We start from the raw sequence: 18,738 nt of genomic DNA, 5'->3' as shown, positions 1-18,738 counted from the left end.
GTCCTGTGTCTTTTGCAGCTCATATCATCTCATGGGAAGTACTTCCGGTACTACAGCAGTTATGAATTAAGAAAATTTAATCAGAAGTTAGGTAATCATTAGTATAAAAATGTTGCTAGTTTGGGCATATATGAAAATCTAATCATACTGCTATTAAACATGTTTAAATTAATCGTTTAGCTTAGAGATTTGGCCAATTAAAAAAATCAATAATTGAATAAAATGACTTAAATTTCATTGAAATAGTCTAATAAAATAGAATCATTAAAAATGCCTGTAGAGGGTACATATTTTTACAGCGTAAGTCTCTTGTTGGACATTTCTCTCAGACTTATATTACATTATAATAATGATAGCTATCAGTTAATGAATATAATGTGTTAATTATTTTACATGTATTATCCCATTAATTCTCATAAAAACCACATATGATGGGTGATTTATTCCCATTTTAGTGATGAGGAAGTAACACTCAGAAGATATTGTATAGTAAGTAGCTGAGCCTGGAGTTGATTTCAAGTATTTCTTTAAACTTTAAACTCTACACAGTCTCTTATGTAAATATATTTTCATTAAAATATAACATTTTTATTTCAAGGTAAATTTTTAATTAAGGGAATGAAACTTGTTTTCTGCTTCTTAAATATATGCACATAAATCCTTTCTAGACATTGACTTCAGCATAATCTAAGGATAAATCAAAGGGAAGCAAATAAGCTGAATATCCACAGCTATCAGTGACTTTTTTTCATTCTTACAAGCTTGAGTTTAGAATTAGAAATCAAAGCAAACCCCTCAGCTATATTGCTTTGGTCACTATAGACATCAAACTTGAGAACTGGTTAGGGATAGGTCCAACTGAACAGAGAAGAGAATAAACTTGACTTAAGGAAGGGAAAATGCAAAGCAAGGGCCACTGGTCTCATTTTCGAGTGATCTACTATTCTCCAGAGGATGGGAGGTGGTGTCACACTTTAATCCAAATGTCCCCTTGTCTCAATCTTCATCACAGCTGTATACTGAAGGTATATGGTACCATTCCTGCCCTTCCTTCCTTCCTTCCTTCCTTCCTTCCTTCCTTCCTTCCTTCCTTCCTTCCTTCCTCCCTCCCTCCTTGCTTCCTTCCCTCCCTCCCTCCCTCCCCCCTCCCTCCCTCTTTTTCTCTCTTTCTTTCTTGACAAAGCCTCACTCTGTCACCTAGGTTGGAGTGCAGTGGCATGATCTCAGCTCACTGCAACCTCTGCATCCCATCCCGGATTCAAGCGATTCTCCTGCCTCAGCCTTCGGAGTAGCTGGGATTACAGGCACCCGCCACCACACCCGGCTAATTTTTGTAGTTTTAGTAGACACAGAGTTTCACCATGTTGGCCAGGCTAGTCTCAAACTCCTGGCCTCAAGTAATCTGGCTGTCTTGGCCTCCCCAAGTGCTGAGATTCCAGGCGTGAACCACCACACCTGGCAGGTATATGGTACATTTTCCTCTTAGGGCTTTAGTCATGCATTCTCTAAACATCTACTTCCCATCCACCATCGGCTAGGCACGGTTGTCAGAGCTGGAGACAAATTAATCACCATTATAGTCAGTCATGCTCCACTTGAAGAGATAAAAAAAGAATAACACTAGAAAGATTCTCAAGAAATACAGTATTGATCTGACCTTATTTCTAAAAAGATAAATAGAATAGGTTTTATGAATGTATATGACATGTAAAGTGTTAGTTTATCTGTGGTTTTGGCACTAGGCCAAGAACCACCAATTTTTCACCAATAAGCAACGTGAAAGTCCACTGAAAATGTAAAGTTCATGAAAATCACCCTAGCACGTCACACTGTAGAGACAGATCTGCTCTTTCCACCCCGCCCCCTTAATGGTTCCTCATGTTTTTTTCCTGCTCTGTGTTTTTTAGGTAAAATCATGAAATCGTCATTCAAAGTTAGTCACTTTTAAAATTTCCTATGGGGCCTTTGAGAAATGGGCTTGGCACGGTGAACACTGGCCATGACCCAGACCAGCCCAGGTGATTACTAGGCCAGTCTTTCAGTCCCTGCTGCTTGGTGGTTACCTACCAAAGGTAAAGAGAAGGAAACTGTATCCTTCATTGATGGTTCATTCTACTGTTACTGTGCTAAGTACCCATGTGTTGAAAAACTCAACATTGTGAGGAAAACCCCTACAAATATTGTTGTTTGGTCAGTTTGAATATGCATCTCCTTTCTATTTAATTTCAGCACTCATTCTATTTAAACTAGTTGCTATCCTATTATTTCTAAAGTCTCTGTTTTAGAAAATCCTAAAATTTCATACATAATTATCTTTCTTACAGAATTGCTACCTCTGTGACATAACTTTTTTTTCTGACCCTGATTTTCTAATGTATCCCCTTTTCATTGCTACCGCTTCATTTGTGCTTTTCCTTTTCCCAAACTTCCCTGTGATTCTCAGCTTTCCAGATCCTCCTCTATGTGTGGTTTAGCTAGTAGGGGTCTGTGCCCTTGTGGGGAGAATTTCATCTTCTTTCTGGTTGTCTTAGCTAGAAAGAGAACTTGAGAAATAGCAAGTAAATGTGCTCACCCCTCAGCCATAGAGAGACAGTAGGCAGGCTCCGTCTATGATTAATAGCAAGCATGCATGTCTCTAAGGGACTGGTTAAAATATCCGCTAATGCCCCTAAAACCATCATGGCCTCCAGAATACACAGAAAGTGATTTAATTCTGGGTCAAAGCAGTGCATTGGTAGATGGGGGTGACACGTGCATACGAGCTTAAAATCTTTTTCCTAAAATGATCAACTTCTTTCTTCCACAGATTTTGTAAAATTCCATATGAAGCTAGGTCATGTGTAGTGAACTGTTTTGTTTAATTTCAAGTATGCTGTTGGCATTCAACAGAACAAAAGTATGCCAAGGTAATGTAATGGAGATGGAGCTTTAATAATTTGTAGCTTTGAAAAGTATCTTCCTGGCAGGCTTATCTTTAAGTTGTTTGAATGTACGCAGAGGTAGGAATGTTAATCATTTACCGATTATTGCCTTAAATCATTTTTGTGCTAAAAGCATTCTGTAGGATCCAGAGGTATCTGAATGTGTTTTAGGAATTTCCTCTCTTCACCTTCATCCAAACTTTCACCCCTCTCTTAAGGTTAGCATCTGAAATTTATTTTGACAAAGGATGTTAAAAGAAAGCCCAGATCATCACATCCAGCTCTCACCAACTTATACATGACACTCTGGCAGCTTTTCTCCTATTAATCACACTTTTTGTCTGAATAACAAAATGTACTTAATTCAATCCAATTTTTGTCTTAGAAAAATCAATCCCTGAATTTACACAAACTGTTTTCAATGATCTTAAGTCTTTGTTTAAAATGCTTTTTCTGCCTAAGTCCACGAACAGCAGCATACTTTGATATTTTTTCTTTTGAACTTAATGACTGATAGAATTGATCAAAGAAAGGAAGCCACACTAATTCAACACACTTTCTTTACTGAACATTATTTGGGAAAATGAAGCAATCAAGGAGAAAAGTGAAAATGCTTAAATAATGCAGCATGGCTTGGTGAATAATCCACTCTTCTGGAAGTAAATTCACTCTTTCAGAGCAGTGATGTGCTTTGAAAAATAGTATCTCAAACCTTGAAAACTTTCAAAATAATGTGGCTTTTAATTACTTCATCTTGGATAGGAATATAAAATTTCTACTTAACTGGCGAATGTTAAGCAGAAATGTTAAGAATCCATGTAGGACACCATTATTCTTACCAAAGCTTTATGTTTTTCTAATGTGCTTTAAATGAAAAGGTAATGGGCATCTTGTTCATATATTTGTACTTTCACAACTGCATTTTGATTCCTCTCTTTCATAATTTTAAGGGACACTGAATAATGTTGTATACATTTTAAACAGGTTTTTAAAAACAGTTTAGAACAGGAATGTTTACATATTAAAATTATAATAATTTTAATGTATCAAAACTCTGATGCAATCAGATGCTGGGTTACTCTCCTCTGTAACCAGTAACATGACCCAAATACCCTTTGCCTATGAATGCAGCACGTAATTTCAAAAGAAAGAGATGATGTCAGATTCCTAATGATATGCTGGTACTAGGAACAGTCCAAAGGGTGGAAGTAATTCAATCGTCTTCCCTGCTTATGATACACATGGAGTGTATAATTAGTCAGTATCGTCATCCCTTAATTTATTTACAGTTATGTATCTTTAAAAATTTGACATAGGCGTTTGTTTCTTTTCCCTCAGATTCAAAACCTAATCCTATAAATGCACCATACATGGAAGAACTCATGTATGCTGCTTTACTCCTGTTTTTAAAGGGCAAAGTTATTTTTATTAAATGTTATTCGAATCGAAACCTGCTTTTTCCCGTGCATGTTAAGACAGATACATCAGTGATGAATTCAACAACAAAGAATTTAACACTTGCAAACAGAAGTCTTCCTACACCAATGGTATTTAAACTCAAGTAAAGTAGACAATAAGGGGGAGGAAAGTTGGCACGGGATGTAAAAAGCAATTGGGTTGCTTTGTAACATTCCATATGAAACTAGGTTTTCAAGGTGTTAAAGAAGTTGTGAATATGGAGGACTGGCCACCACACAGTGGCCAGAAATGCTCGTTTCAGTCTCCTTACATGCAATGGTGGGAAAAATAGAAAATACTTTCAAAAATAGTATGCTTGTATGTTCCCTAATAGTGAGTGGCAGAGCCTTCCCTAATATTTTTGCAGAACTGGTTATTAAATTTCTGTTTTTATCTAGAACTAAAATTTCTAGATCACCAAGAAGTAAACTGATGGTTGAGATTAAAATAGTCAACTTCACAAGTATTTAATATTTAACATATTGACATATAAACAGTGGGTGCCCATTAAGCATTTGTTGAATGAATTTGTCTTGAAGTAATATTACAAAAGTTAATGTCTGTTTTTTCATGGTTCTCATTGGCAGATTTTGTTACTTTCTCTCTCATACTTTTTTTGACGTGTAGAAAACAAGTTGTAAATTCTGCAATAGAAGTTATTAAGCAACATTGAGAAGTTATGTGAAACTTGGGATTACAGCTTCCAGGAAGGAGCAAAAATAAACATCTTGCATGTAAACCTGTGAGTCTCCCACAATGAAATTCAGCTCTTCACCCAAAAGTCTCAGCAGGGCACCACATGAGCAGGTGAAAATTAGAACTGTGTAAAAATGTTTGCTTGGAAAGTGAAACCAGTCAATTTTGGGCTTTCTGCCAAATGTAATTTCTGCCAAAATCTCTTGTTATTATATAGCTGCACAAAGCAATTAGAAACGTTATGGCTAAAAAATTCCAAATACATTCATGTCTCCATCATATTTCAGTCCAGAAGAAAAGAACTAGCCTCCCCAGCCCAGTGAGCTAAGTACACACAGGACATGAAAACACCCACCCCACTCCACACACATACCTACACACAACCAACCCACCCCCAGCCACATTTTTCTTTGGAGGACCACTGAATCAGAAGCAGTATCCTCCTAGTTTTGTGGGATCTAGGAAGAAGACTTCAGTAGACTTTCAAGATGTCCCAGGGTACTCTTGAGTTGGAAGCCTGCCAAGGAAAGCAGACGTGGCACGAAGCCCTCGGTCCCATTCACCAGCATTGCAGGGTCACAGGAAATGTCAGAAACCTCTCTAAGCCTGACACTATGTTGCCATTAAAGAAAGCCTCACAGAAGGAGGAACACAAAATGCTGATGCTTTGCAAGCACTCTGTGCTGTTCTTTACAGTGTCAAACCTGAGCATTGACTTGGTAAGTGACTAGACACACAAATAGCACTCATCTATCGTGGTCAGTCTATACACACACACACACACACACACACATACACGCACACACACACACGATTCCTGATACCCAACCATGTATAGTCTCCAGGGTTCCATCCCCAGTCTTCCTTTTTTTGTCTTACCACACACACTCCATCAGATCTCAGCTTCATCCGTATTACATCCAATGCACATCTCTAGTAACTATTTAATCTCTAATTCTTATGTTGCCCAAACTTTTAAAATTTAACATGGCTTAAAAATATTACCCACAAACTTACTTCCAGTCTTAAATTTTCCAGTTGTATATTATCATAGAGAATATTTGGGATTGTCAGGAAAAATGACAAATGATGTTGAGTATTAGCTTATGTGCAGAACTATGAATCTTTCTCCCTCTCTCTCTCACACACACACACAGATACACACACACACACGGCAGCCTGGGAATGGGAGCAAAAGTAGCACATTATGGGAAAATGTTGAATTGGTTTTCAGTTTGATGGATTTAGCTGGAATTGGGGGCAGAGTGATATGAGGCGTCAATGGAAGCTCTGCTGCTAACGCAGGGCCCAGGCTGAGTGGGCGTTAGGTCTAGCCTCCCCACATTAAGCTCTCAAACCTACTCCTGCAGCCTGGAGTCAGATGCTTTCAACATATCTGAATTGTTTCTGGCCTTTGTTTTGAAATGTGTGCCCTCATCCATTGCAGGCTCCAACTTTCCTTGTCCCTATACCCACTGATTTCTGATTTTGTGATTTTCCTGATGCATTGCACCATTTCACTGTCTTGTGATTTTTTTTGCTTCCTCTTCAACTATTGAGTTCTCTTTGCCTTCTCTCCTTTAGATTCCCATGATAAACAGTCTGGTCTCCACAGACCCATCTTTCAGTGCCTTGCTCCTGAGTGAGAGTTCTTCCATCTTTTCACAGATGCTGTGAGTGGATTCAAGACATGGAGAGATGACGTAAATAAAGGTGGAAGGGGCTGCTGTGCAGGACATGCTAAGCATGTGGAGACTATGCTGAAGATCAAGCTCAGTTGCAGTTTAAAAGAAAGAGTGACAGACACATTAAAAAATGCTCATCATCACTCGCCATCAGAGAAATGCAAATCAAAGTCACAATGAGATACCATCTCACACCAGTTAGAATGGCAATCATTAAAAAAATCAGGAAACAACAGGTGCTGGAGAGGATGTGGAGAAATAGGAACACTTTTACACCGTTGGTGGGACTGTAAACTAGTTCAACCATTGTGGAAGACAGTGTGGCGATTCCTCAAGGATCTAGAACTAGAAATACTATTTGACCCAGCCATCCCATTACTGGGGATATACCCAAAGGATTATAAATCATGCTGGTATAAAGACACATGCCCACATATGTTTATTGCAGCACTATTCCCAATAGCAAAGACTTGGAATCAACCCAAATGTCCATCAGTGACAGACTGGATTAAGAAAATATGGCACATATACACCATGGAATACTATGCAGCCATAAAAAAGGATGAGTTTGTGTCCTTTGTAGGGACATGGATGCAGCTGGAAACTATCATTCTCAGCAAACTCTCGCAAGAACAGAAAATCAAACACCGCATGTTCTCACTCATAGGTGGGAATTGAACAATGAGATCACTTGGATACAGGAAGGGGAACATCACACACCGGGGCCTATTGTGGGAAGGGGGGAGGGGTGAGGGACTAGCATTAGGAGATACACCTAATGTAAATGACGAGTTAATTGGTGCAGCACACCAACATGGCACATGTACACATAGGTAACAAACCTGCACGTTGTGCACATGTACCCTAGAACTTAAAGTATAATAAAAAAAAAAAAGAAAAGAAAGAGTGGAAGAAATGTAAGAAAGAAAACTGTGATCAGAGAGAGTATTTTGAGTCTACGAACTAGGTCAAATTACTGACAAGGTTTAAAAGGTGGCTGTGAGTAGCCTTGTCAGAAAAGAAACTGGAGTCATTAGGGTTGAGATGGTTGAAGAATTCAGTTTTTTGAAGTAATATGATGTTGACATCACCAAGGATAACAGAAAGTTTATTTGTTTCAAGTGTCGGAAGGATTATAATAAGAAGGGGCACTTAATAGCTTTCTACAACTCCAGAAAAGGACAGTAATCTAATTTGAGCTGAAGAGTGCATCTGTGAAAGATAAGGGTGTTTTTAACAACAGAACAACCTATTAAATCAGGTAGACAAGTTTCTCTCTTAAACGGTTTTTAGTGTGTTGCAGTTTTCAGTGTTCAGCATATAGGGTCACACGGTATTTTATATTCTTATCTTGATCCCTGGAATATACTGATGATAGTTATTATGCTACATTATACTCATATAATAAATAATAATAGTAGTAATATTAATAACAAAAGCTTATACAGTACTTACTATGTGCCAGGGACTGATGCGTTAGAACTTTACACAGATAAATTCATTTAATTCTCGAAATAAGACTATGAGATAGATACTACTAGTATCTCTGATTTCAGATGAGGAAATGAGGCACAGAGTTGTTAATTTGCCCAAGGTCAATCAGTAGGTAAGTGTAAGACACGGAATTCAAACCCAGGCAGTCTGGTGCCAAAGTCTGCATTCAACCAGTTAGGGTTAACCTGACAGTATTTTCTGTTTTCCTGTAAAGTGTTATGTGGAGTTCATTTGGAAACTCTTCTGGCTCTGGGAGATGATGTTTCTGTGATTCTGGTAAACTGAGAACACTTCATACATTTCAAGGCTGGTTATAATGCTGGGGTTACAGAAAATAAATCAGAGGTCTTTAATAAAAATGAAATAAAAAAAAAGGAAGGGGAAAGGGAGAAAGAGAAAAATAGCACATTATTTGTGAAATTTTTCTAATTTTAAGGATTGATCAAAATGTAAAGATGGGCCGGGTGTGGTGGCTCACGCCTATAATCCCAGCACTTTGGGAGGCCGAGGCAGGTGGATCACCTGAGGTGAGGAGTTTGAGACTAGCCTGCCCAACATGGTGAAACCTCGTCTCTACTAAAAATACAAAAATTAGCTGGTGTGGTGGTTCATGCCTGTAATCCCAGCTACTAGGGAGGCTGAGGCAGGAGAATCATTTGAACCCAGGAGATGGAGGTTGCAGTGACCCAAGTTCGTGCCATTGCCTGGGCAACAGAATGAGACTCCATCTCAAAAAAAAAAAGAAAGAAAATGGAAAGATGGTACCAACAATGAAAATTTATATATCAACCCCTGAAACTCCTTTTATATATCCACTCCTGGAAGAATAAAATTGTGCTATTACTATGATAATTTAGTTTGACACTTCCTCAATATGAATAGTTACAAGATAGTGTGTCAGTATCTCACTCAATTTTTTTTTTTTTTTGAGACAGAGTCTCATACTCTGTCACCCAGGCTGGAGTGCAGTGGCATGATCTCGGCTCACTGCAACCTCCACCTCCCTGGCTCAAGCGATTCTCCTGCCTCAGCCTCCCAAGTAGCTGGGATTATAGGCACGCACCACCACGGCTGGCCAATTTTTGTATTTTTAGTAGAGATAGGGTTTCACCATGTTGGCCAGGCTGGTGTTGAACTCCTAGCCTCAAGGGATCCACCTGCCTCAGCCTCCCAAAGTGCTGGGATTTCAGGTGTGAGGCACCATGCCTAGCCTCTCTACTCAAGGTTAACAAAGAGTAAAAAGAGATGTTATTATGGATGATATTGTGGTTATTCGTTGTTATTTGAGGGTTATTCATCATTCTTTGAACATCTGAATGGACTTCAAGAATAAGAAAGAAATGGAGAACAATATAAAAGCACAAGCAGCACTATACTTTACAGAAACGAATATATATGTATACACATACACATTCACATACATACACATTGGTGTATATATGAGGATAATTGAAAGAAATGGCAATAACATAACATAAGGACAAAGTCAATAAGCCGTGACTGGTTGGATTGAAATTGTGAAGTAAATGAAAGAGGTGAAAATTGAAGTTTGAGGCAACTTATTGCTTCTATTTAAAGGGTGGAGTGTTAGGAACTATAAATAGTAATTTAGAGTTGACAACTGCTATAGCTGAACTAGATCTTTTGTGAAACAAAAGGGTGTAACTTAAACGCAAACTCATGCCTTCCAAATTTCATTTCTCTGAAATTTTGCAGAGTAAAAGTTGTGGCTGTTGTCCAGATCTGGATGATGAAGGGATGATGAATCTTGAAATAATTTCCATTCCAGAATGAGTCAGTGACTGAAAGCGGGCATGCACTAGTACAGTTCCATTCCTAAAAATAAACGTTTTTGAGTCCTCCAGGACTCAGAGGACTAGCATATTTTCTACTAGCGACGTCAAGGCTCTAATGAAGTTCTGTGCCTGCTCTGAGCAAACTGAGATGCTACAGAGGAAAACTGGAAGGGATCAAGCTGTTGATCGCTGCCAGTTGCTTTTCCTCGGTGCCTCCCTTTTCCTATTCCCTGTGTTCCAGTTGGAAACTGCAGCTGGACCCCACACTGGTAGCTGACTTCTATCCTATGCAGTGCCCAGGAAAATAGCTCTAGATGCTGCGGAAGCAGAAGTGGTGGATTTTAAATCAAACTTGTCATTGGAATGGACAGAACTGTAACAACATGAACATGATTATTTACGTCCTTTTCCAAGAATATACCAATTTGATAATAGGACACTTGAGTCCAGATTTAAAAACTCCAACTTAAAAGACGCAAACCAAAGAGTAATCTTTAGCTTTACAAAAAGGTAGTTCACTGTTTCCCAGGAGCACTTAGTTCTATTGTTGTTTACAAACTGCTAATTATTTGTCACAATGGCTTACTGGTTAGATAATATAAAGATGACTTATTAGGGCAGTGCTGACTCAAAGCCAACAAACACAAAATCAACAACAGATATTGATAAATTACCCACGAAGTTACAATGCAATTAAATGGGGGGAAATGTGACTCTACTTATGAAAATTTAATGTTTATTGTTTTCAAAAACCCAGTAACTTTATAATGTGAGATATATTTACAATTTATTTCAATGCAATTAAGTTCCTATGAATTAAAAATAATATAACATAATATAGTATTGCTATTCAAAAATTATTTGATATTCAGTCCACATTAAACTTGAAATGGAAAACACCAAGAAAATGTTTTGAAACTATATTGACAGACTGTGCTTTAAAAATTAATGCTAATATGTGATTTTTAAAAAAGCTTTTCTATGTTGATAACTACCAAATTAACTCATTTAGAAATATACATGCAGATATATTCAGATGTTAGGGGAAGATGCATTGGATCTTTGAATAACAGAGAAACTTCCCACAATAAACTCTTTCAGTATTACATTTATTTTAAGTCATATGTACGTCTGGAGCAATTTGGCAATTACTTACTTTTGAACAGTGAGACATATGTAAGGCATTAGGTTCACCAGGCAACAAGGATATAATCTGCATACAATTCAAAAAATGTAAAAGACAAAGATCTGCTTGAAGGCCTGCCAAAAAGAGTAGTGAAAAGTGATGTGTCCAGTGATGAGAGTGGGAGTTTGGGGCAGAATCTCAGCTAACAAAGATGAACAAATTTACATGCTTTGTAAAATTTAAAAATAAACCAGTCATCATCTTTCAAGTTTTAACAGAATATGCAGACAGGTCTCCTTTTCCACTATTTGTCCTAATTTCAAGAGAAACATGAAATGCAAAATGAAAAGCAACAAAAAGCTACTGTGAGAAAAATAAGGCCTTACAAGATATACTTGGAAATGTATCCGGAGTCATGGGGGTGGACTGGGGTTGGGTTGATGTCTTTTGGCACAAAGATTTGCAAAATGACATGAATGACATGAAGTACAGAAACAAATCAAGAGAGTTAGTTTCTAGTTCTCTGTGCTTAAACCTTGTATGAGTTACTAGTCAGTCTTCCTGTGCCTCAGTTTTCTTAATCTAGAATTTGAAGGCATTAAATGAACTAGTCACTGAGGTCTTTGTGTTATCAGTGTAATGAATTTCTTTTCATTGCCTTCTTATTTATTTATTTATTTATTTATTTATTTATTTATTTATTTATTTAGACAGGGTCTCACTGTGTCACCCGGGCTGGAATGTAGTGGCACAATCATGGTTTATCGCAAGTGATCCTTCTACTTCAGCCTCCCAAGTAGCTGAGACTGCAGGCATGCATGTCACCATGCTCAGCTAATGTTTTGTAGAGATGGGGTTGGTCTCGAACTCCTGGGCTCAAGAGATCTGCCTGCCTCAACCTTCTAAAGTGCTGGGGTTACAGGCGTGAGTCACCATGTCTGGCCAATACATTTCTTTTATCTTTGGAACATTTGAAGAAGTAAAACTATTCTACCAAGAATGTGGATTATCTACTGTGCTGCTCACTGGGAGGTTATTTTTATGCCATTATTTAGGCTTACAAAGCCCCAAGAGTCATTAAATATGGCCACATTATCATTGTTGTGAAAAACACATACAAGTAATTGATTGCACTTGCTGACTTTCAACTTTTTAAAGAAACCTAAACCTGCTCTTTTCATTGCCTAATTGTCATTGTTTTTTGTGCTCTTACTGATTATATTATACAAATGGAAAAATAATTTAGTTAAATTTGTAAGAGGTGGATTCCAGTGGCTAGGAAAATAAATAGTAAGAAATGTTTACTCTAGAGTTCATAGGTAGCATGTCAAAGGAGAAGACCATATTGTGGACATAATAATATATGTTATATAAGAAATACATATTTTGGTCTTAGTCCCCAGTCCCTGGCATAGAAACCCTGTAGTCTCCTGAGAATGACTTTTTTTATGCTAATGGGATGACTCTTGGCAGCTAGGAGTGGGGGGTAGGGGTGGGGAGTAGCTTCAGGATAGGGGCTTGTTGCCAGAAAAAGCAATAAGTGATTAGAGGGTTAGAACATTCAACCCCATCTTTGGCCTCTGAAAAGAAGAGAGAGGTGGAGATTGACTTCAATCACCAATTGTCAATGATTTAGTCACTCATGCCTTTTGTAATGAATCTGCCATAGCAACTCCTAAAGGACAGGGTTTGGTGAGCTGCCAGATTGGCGAACACATCCAAGTGCTGGGGATGACTTGTTAGAAGAAAGCAAGGTAGCTGTGTGCTTCCGCCCTTCAATGCCATACCTTGCCCTATGCATCTGTTCCATTTGTCTGTTCCTGAAGTGTAGCCTCTGTAATATACCAGTAATAACAAATGGAACATTTTTTCTGAGTTCTGTGGGCCATTCTAGCCAATCGTCTGAGGAGGGGGTTGTGGGGATCCCTTAATCTCTAGTCAGGTGGACAGAAAGATTGGTGGCCTGGGCACTCCATTAGTGGCTGTCTTCTGAAGTGGGCAGCCTCGTGGGACTGAGCCTTCAACCTGTGAGTCTTTGCCGAATCCTAGATCTAGTGTCAGAACTGAATTGAACTGTAGGACAGCCAGTTGGTGTCAGAGAATTGGAGAACTGGTTGGTGTTGGAAAAGACACAACACTTAATATCAGAATTAGTGTCAGAAAACAGATAATACAACATGCCACACACTCATATAAACAACATGCACCTATATGGAATAAATCAGTGTTCTAAAAAAGTCATTAATTAATTAGAAAAGGTGAAGTAACCGTTCTGTGAGGGATGAACCTGTGATGTGAATGAGCAAGTGTTTGTTTCAGAAACAGGAAGAAACACATTACAATTTAATTAAATTTCAAAGTGTAACTTCAATAAGAGGAGGTGGGAAGCAAATAAAAAAGACAATATAATGTCCGTTAAGTTCTGTCTTCACAGATTGTTCAATCAAAAATCTTGGAATTACACTGCTGGGCACTTATTGTCTGCCCTGCTCTATAAATTAATACATCTAGACACGACTCCTAGCTATCAAATAAGTCTTACAAAAAATGGTCTCTTTTAATTCCCAGAGTTTTGTGTATGTGTGTGAGAGAGCGAGAGCGAGAGAGAGAGAGAGAGAGAGAGAGAGAAATATATCAGTTCCCAGTATTGAAGTTACCAGGAGTGTCCAACTCCACATTGCCTCATCATAAGCAGTATTTTACCAAGTAAGTAAAAACAATACTAAGGTGGAGAAGTTTTTCAAACATGGTAAAGGTAAAGCGAGAGGCTGGAACTCATAGAATAGTGGGAAGCTATCAACTGTGAACAACAGTACATTATCCATGAACTTTGTGGGCTTTTAACCTCAAATTAAAGTTGAAGAAAGGCAACACTCTTCTCTTCCCCTGTAATCACAGAAGAAATGATACTGGAACTGACATTTTTCCATGAACATTTTCCCCAGTAAAGCCCTCTGAGATCATTAAAGAATGTCTCATTTTATTTTTCAGTGGTTGAGGGAAGCTAAATCTTAAAGATGCCCAACACCAGATGAAAGCAGAAACATTTAGTCCAAACTCTAGACTGCATTTTCCCCAAACAGCTGACACTTGGCCATAGTGCAGGTATCTGAAATGCGGACTGACTTTTAGAAATGGATCTAGTTGTTAGTTTACATGTTGCTAGCAAGAAGAAAAAATACTCAAAGATTAGGCAGAGGAGCAGAGAAATACTTAGGCATAGAATTCAGGGTTTTCTCATTTCGGATCCAATAGTTTTGCCACTCAATACTTTTATCTTCTAAAACTCAAAACAGGTGCTCTTTCATATTAACATTCATGGCTCTGAATGTCACCAAGGTAAATATTTTGCCTGTCCTTTGGCACACTGCACATAAAATTTTAAATAATTCAAACAACCTACAGCTTGTCAGTGACCAAATAGAGCACTGGTAAAAATAAAATATCTTTTGGTTCAGCACCAGCTGGCTAAATTTAAACCCTGTATTATGTAATCTTAAAGTGTCCTTGCGTTTAGTTGGTGTCTTAAGAGATTCTGTTATCACATCTCTTCCAAATCACTTCAGTCTCTAACATCTAAACATTTAAGGCACAACAGGACCAAATTAAAGTGTTCACAGGCAATTGAAGACAGAAGAAAAATCCATTTAAAACAGTATATAGGGCATGATATCTTTAAAGTAAAATCTCAGTCTTCTCTGTTTAAGGTTGTAGTTACTATAATTAGGACTGGCAGATCCAACTGGCAGTGCTTTTCTTAATTCTGCAAAACATGTAAGAACCTGATTCTTTAATCTTACTCCAGTAATACTCCCAGAGGAGATGAGACTCTGGCTGGAGCAAGAACTACAAAAGCAAAGTAAGACTGAAAAAGAATAATTTTCATGCATTTCTTTGAGCAAGCTGTAACAGTTGACAATGTTGTAAACTCTTCCTTTCTCTCAACAAATTACAAGAAATATAATTTATATTTTTAATATATTAATTACATTTCTGCTCATAAATGACAAACTAATTTTTTCTCTGCTTTCCCTCTTATTTGTAAGTTGAAATATAATTTTAACTCATGACTGTTTATCAGGTTTGACTCATTATTCTTCAATATTAAGTATGAAAATTGCTATTCTGCAAGCAGATTAACATATGAAGCTCTAAATTATATCCTATTAAATCAATGTTAATATTATCATAAAAGCAAAATTCAACTGCATATTTTCTTTTACAGTGATTACAATTTGATCTATGGTCTTCATTGACCTTAAGTAACCAGTGAGAGCATTTTAAAATTCAGGAAGCAGACATATAGTCAATGACTATTTTACACTTACCTTTTATGATATTTAGGTTTAACCCCAAGTTTGTGGAAATATCATATATCTTTATAGCTCTTCACAGACTAGCTTCCTCCTTTGTTTCATGCACAGCAAATTTCCCAGTCCCCTGAAAGCAATAGGTGCAGTGGAGGCCCGCTCCACTGAAGGGTTTATCAAGCAAATAGATGGGACGGCTGAATTTATTTTAGCAGAGCGTCTAAAGGATGCAACTTGGCACCTATTTTTAGGAACTGAGCTCTGTAAAGGTGGGGCCTGAGTCAACCACTCTTTTAAGAAGAGTGTCTCTGAGGCCACTCTGCTTCATAGTGTCCTCAGTAATGTATGCATGGCTCTAACACATGTGCAGTCAATCAAACTCCCTTCCACAGCCACGACCACCAGCCAGCTCTGAATTTCTGTATAAAGTCTACAAATGAACCAGTGTCGATGAGGAAAAGGAGGGACTAAAGTTCTGGAATTACTTGCATTTGTTTTAATACTTTCAATCTTTTAAGACTCAAGAATATGAAAATAAAGCAGGTGGGAAAAGTTTCCATTTATTCTAGTGGAATAATTAACATGGATTCTCGGGAAGAGGAGACATTGCCTTTCTTTGACAAAATGTTCTTAGATATGTAAAACATTTGTTTGTTTCTTGAGGGTTCACACATAAAGCAAAACACTACTCTAGTGTTGACTTAAGTAAAGGCTGTGCTGGTTTAGTTAAAAAAAAAAAAAAAAAAAGAGCCAAGGAAGAACGGTGGAAAGGAATTCTAGAGCGAATAGAGAGCACCCTTGCCATGTGAGTCCTGCTCATCAATATTAGCTTTGAATCATTCGGCATGAGGAAGAGCAGGCAGGGAAAAGGGGTCACCTCACGTGCTCCTGAAACAATCATATTAAATGTCCTTTGCTGCCAGGACTTACCAAACACATGCCGCCAATCTGACCCAGAACCCAACGAGCACTGCTATTTAGCTCAAAAATGCCAACATCTCATACATTCTTAGTACATAGAAAATAACCAGCTTCCTTTATCTTTCCTCCCTTCTATGACTTTCCTAATGTGGTGTGGCCTAACAACAAACTCAAATAAAGAAAGCAAATTGCTCTTTGGCTTAAAGAAACAACTGACATATATACTCTATTTCATATATATGCCTATTCATAAGCTGTTTACTATAATATTCACTAATAAAATTAGAATGTATATTACATTTTTCCATATACAATATTGGTTTTTGTAAAAAGTAGGTCAAGGAGTGATATTCCAGCATATTAACTCTAAGAACAACTTTCTGAAATAGTGTTCTATATACTCCGTAAGAGTGTTCAGGGCCAGGAGCCAGTATAGACTAATAACTTAGAGTTGTGCTTCCAAATATGATAGCTATTAGGCACATGTAGCCATTTAAGTTTTAACTGATCAAAATTAGGTAAAATTAAAAATTCAGTTCTTCAGCTACATTTCAAGTAAATCAGTCTCCACATGTGGACAGAAGCTATGTATTGGTGCAGATATAAAACATTTCCAACATTGCAGAAAGGTCTATTGGACAATACTGATTTAAATCACAGGATTTCAACATAGCTTTGACAATAATATACTCTGTGATCTGGGCAAGTTTCATAAGTTGTCTAAGCTTTACTTTATTCAACTGTGACTAAATGGGACTAAGTTGACCAACTTTCCATTGGTGTTGTGAAGATGAAATGAAATAATATATATAAATTAATTATTATACTTACATTATTACTCCAACATAATATTTACATAATAAATAATTATTACTTTGCTATATGCAAAAGAAAATGGTACTGGATCTGAAATCACAATAATTCAATTTAAATTATGAGGAGATGGATCCTATAATGTAAACATAGTCAATTTTATTCTTATATTTGCAGATAGTTGCTAATGATGCTTATGGTGATTTTACTCTTTTTAAAGGTTGTTAATTACTCAAAGATCTGACTTCTACCTTCCTCACCTTCTCTTCTTATTAAAAACTCACTGCTTTCTCTTTCCATTTTATTGATATGTTTCTTTAAGTTTCACTCATGATAACTTTTCTTCAAGCTTGCTGTTTTTGATTTTTCAGGACAAAAGTGTATATGATAAAAATACATATACATTAAATAGTATTTTTTCACTTTTTTCTCATAATAAATTTTCTAATGTATATATTAGTACAAAACCCCAATGATTATACATTAAGATAAACAAACAATGGTCAGGAAAAGAAACCTTGGTGGAACACTGTAAAATAATTGGTAATAATTAAGAGCAATAAGTGTTAAATCTACGGGAGCACACATAAATTAACTGACCTAAGTTTAAGCAAAAATGTTCAGTCATAAAATTAATTAGTGATCACATAATTTGGTTCATTCATTTTAGTCATGAAGACAATGAAAACATCAGGACCTAGATTCTGACCATTCATTATTACAGTGGCTTTAGACACTGAATTTCATTCTTCATTTAATAACAGTTTAATCAATTACTATGAAACTACTATGAAAGCAAGATAGATGAATGATGGGTAGATGGATGGATGGGTGATAGATAGACAGGTATAAAGGCAGAAAGATTCATAAGGTGATCCCTTGTATCACAAAACTTGTATATTCAAATGGAAAATTTTACTCCCTATCTAATCTGATATTGATAGTGCCTAGATACCTCTACTTATTAAAACCTGTATTGTACTTGACTGAAGCTTACTTAAGTTCTTGTAGTGGGATGATGCTAGTAATTAGCATCAGGCCAATGCTGTCATGGAAGACAATTAGAAAGTGGCATCAATTACAGAGATCATATATGTTAGGCATCAGAGACAGCCAAAACAATGAGACCCAGAAGCCGTACAATTCAAGAAAGACAAGAACCTTACAAATATAAGTTGAGGATCTGAGGCTGTCCTGGGGGTCTTTGTCAATTTTGGATGCAGGTAGAGCCTGAGAATCTGGGCTTGGTCCAAGGAGAACACTGCTGCTGGAAACAGAAAAACAGCAGAACCTTTGGCAATTCCATGGGACTAGAGTGACAAAACTGGACAGGCGAAGGATCTCAAATTCTATTTTCTTTCTAAGATGTTTCCTAAATTCCAAAATTTCACAGGATAGCAGGATACAACTGTAAGCCCAAACACAGAAAAGTAAAGTGGGAGAGCCTACATTTTCATGATACTTAAACAAGTATCTCTGAGGAGGGCTGGTAACAGTTGAAAGCCTTTAAATAATAGG

The 18,738-nt window shown here is 37.2% G+C and overlaps 1 protein-coding gene across 5 annotated transcripts in view; it reads right to left on the bottom strand.

Moving 5' to 3' along the window:
- XIRP2 (xin actin binding repeat containing 2) overlaps nt 1–18,738 on the bottom strand; it is a 367,676-nt gene that overhangs the window by 62,492 nt on the left and 286,446 nt on the right. For 2 of the 5 annotated variants that reach the window (XM_025404414.1, XM_025404416.1), the window contains exon 1: nt 15,505–15,752. The exons of 2 other annotated variants lie outside the window; for them this stretch is intronic. The gene's annotated coding sequence lies outside the window, so the exon portion shown is untranslated. Of the gene's footprint in view, nt 1–15,504; nt 15,753–18,386; nt 18,485–18,738 lie in introns of those variants that run through there. One more of the 5 variants, XM_025404417.1, reaches the window with a different exon arrangement.

The sequence above is a fragment of the Theropithecus gelada genome, chromosome 12 (assembly GCF_003255815.1).
Source record: "Theropithecus gelada isolate Dixy chromosome 12, Tgel_1.0, whole genome shotgun sequence".
Taxonomy (NCBI): Eukaryota; Metazoa; Chordata; class Mammalia; order Primates; family Cercopithecidae; genus Theropithecus; species Theropithecus gelada.
This window is presented reverse-complemented; position numbering and strand designations above follow the sequence as displayed.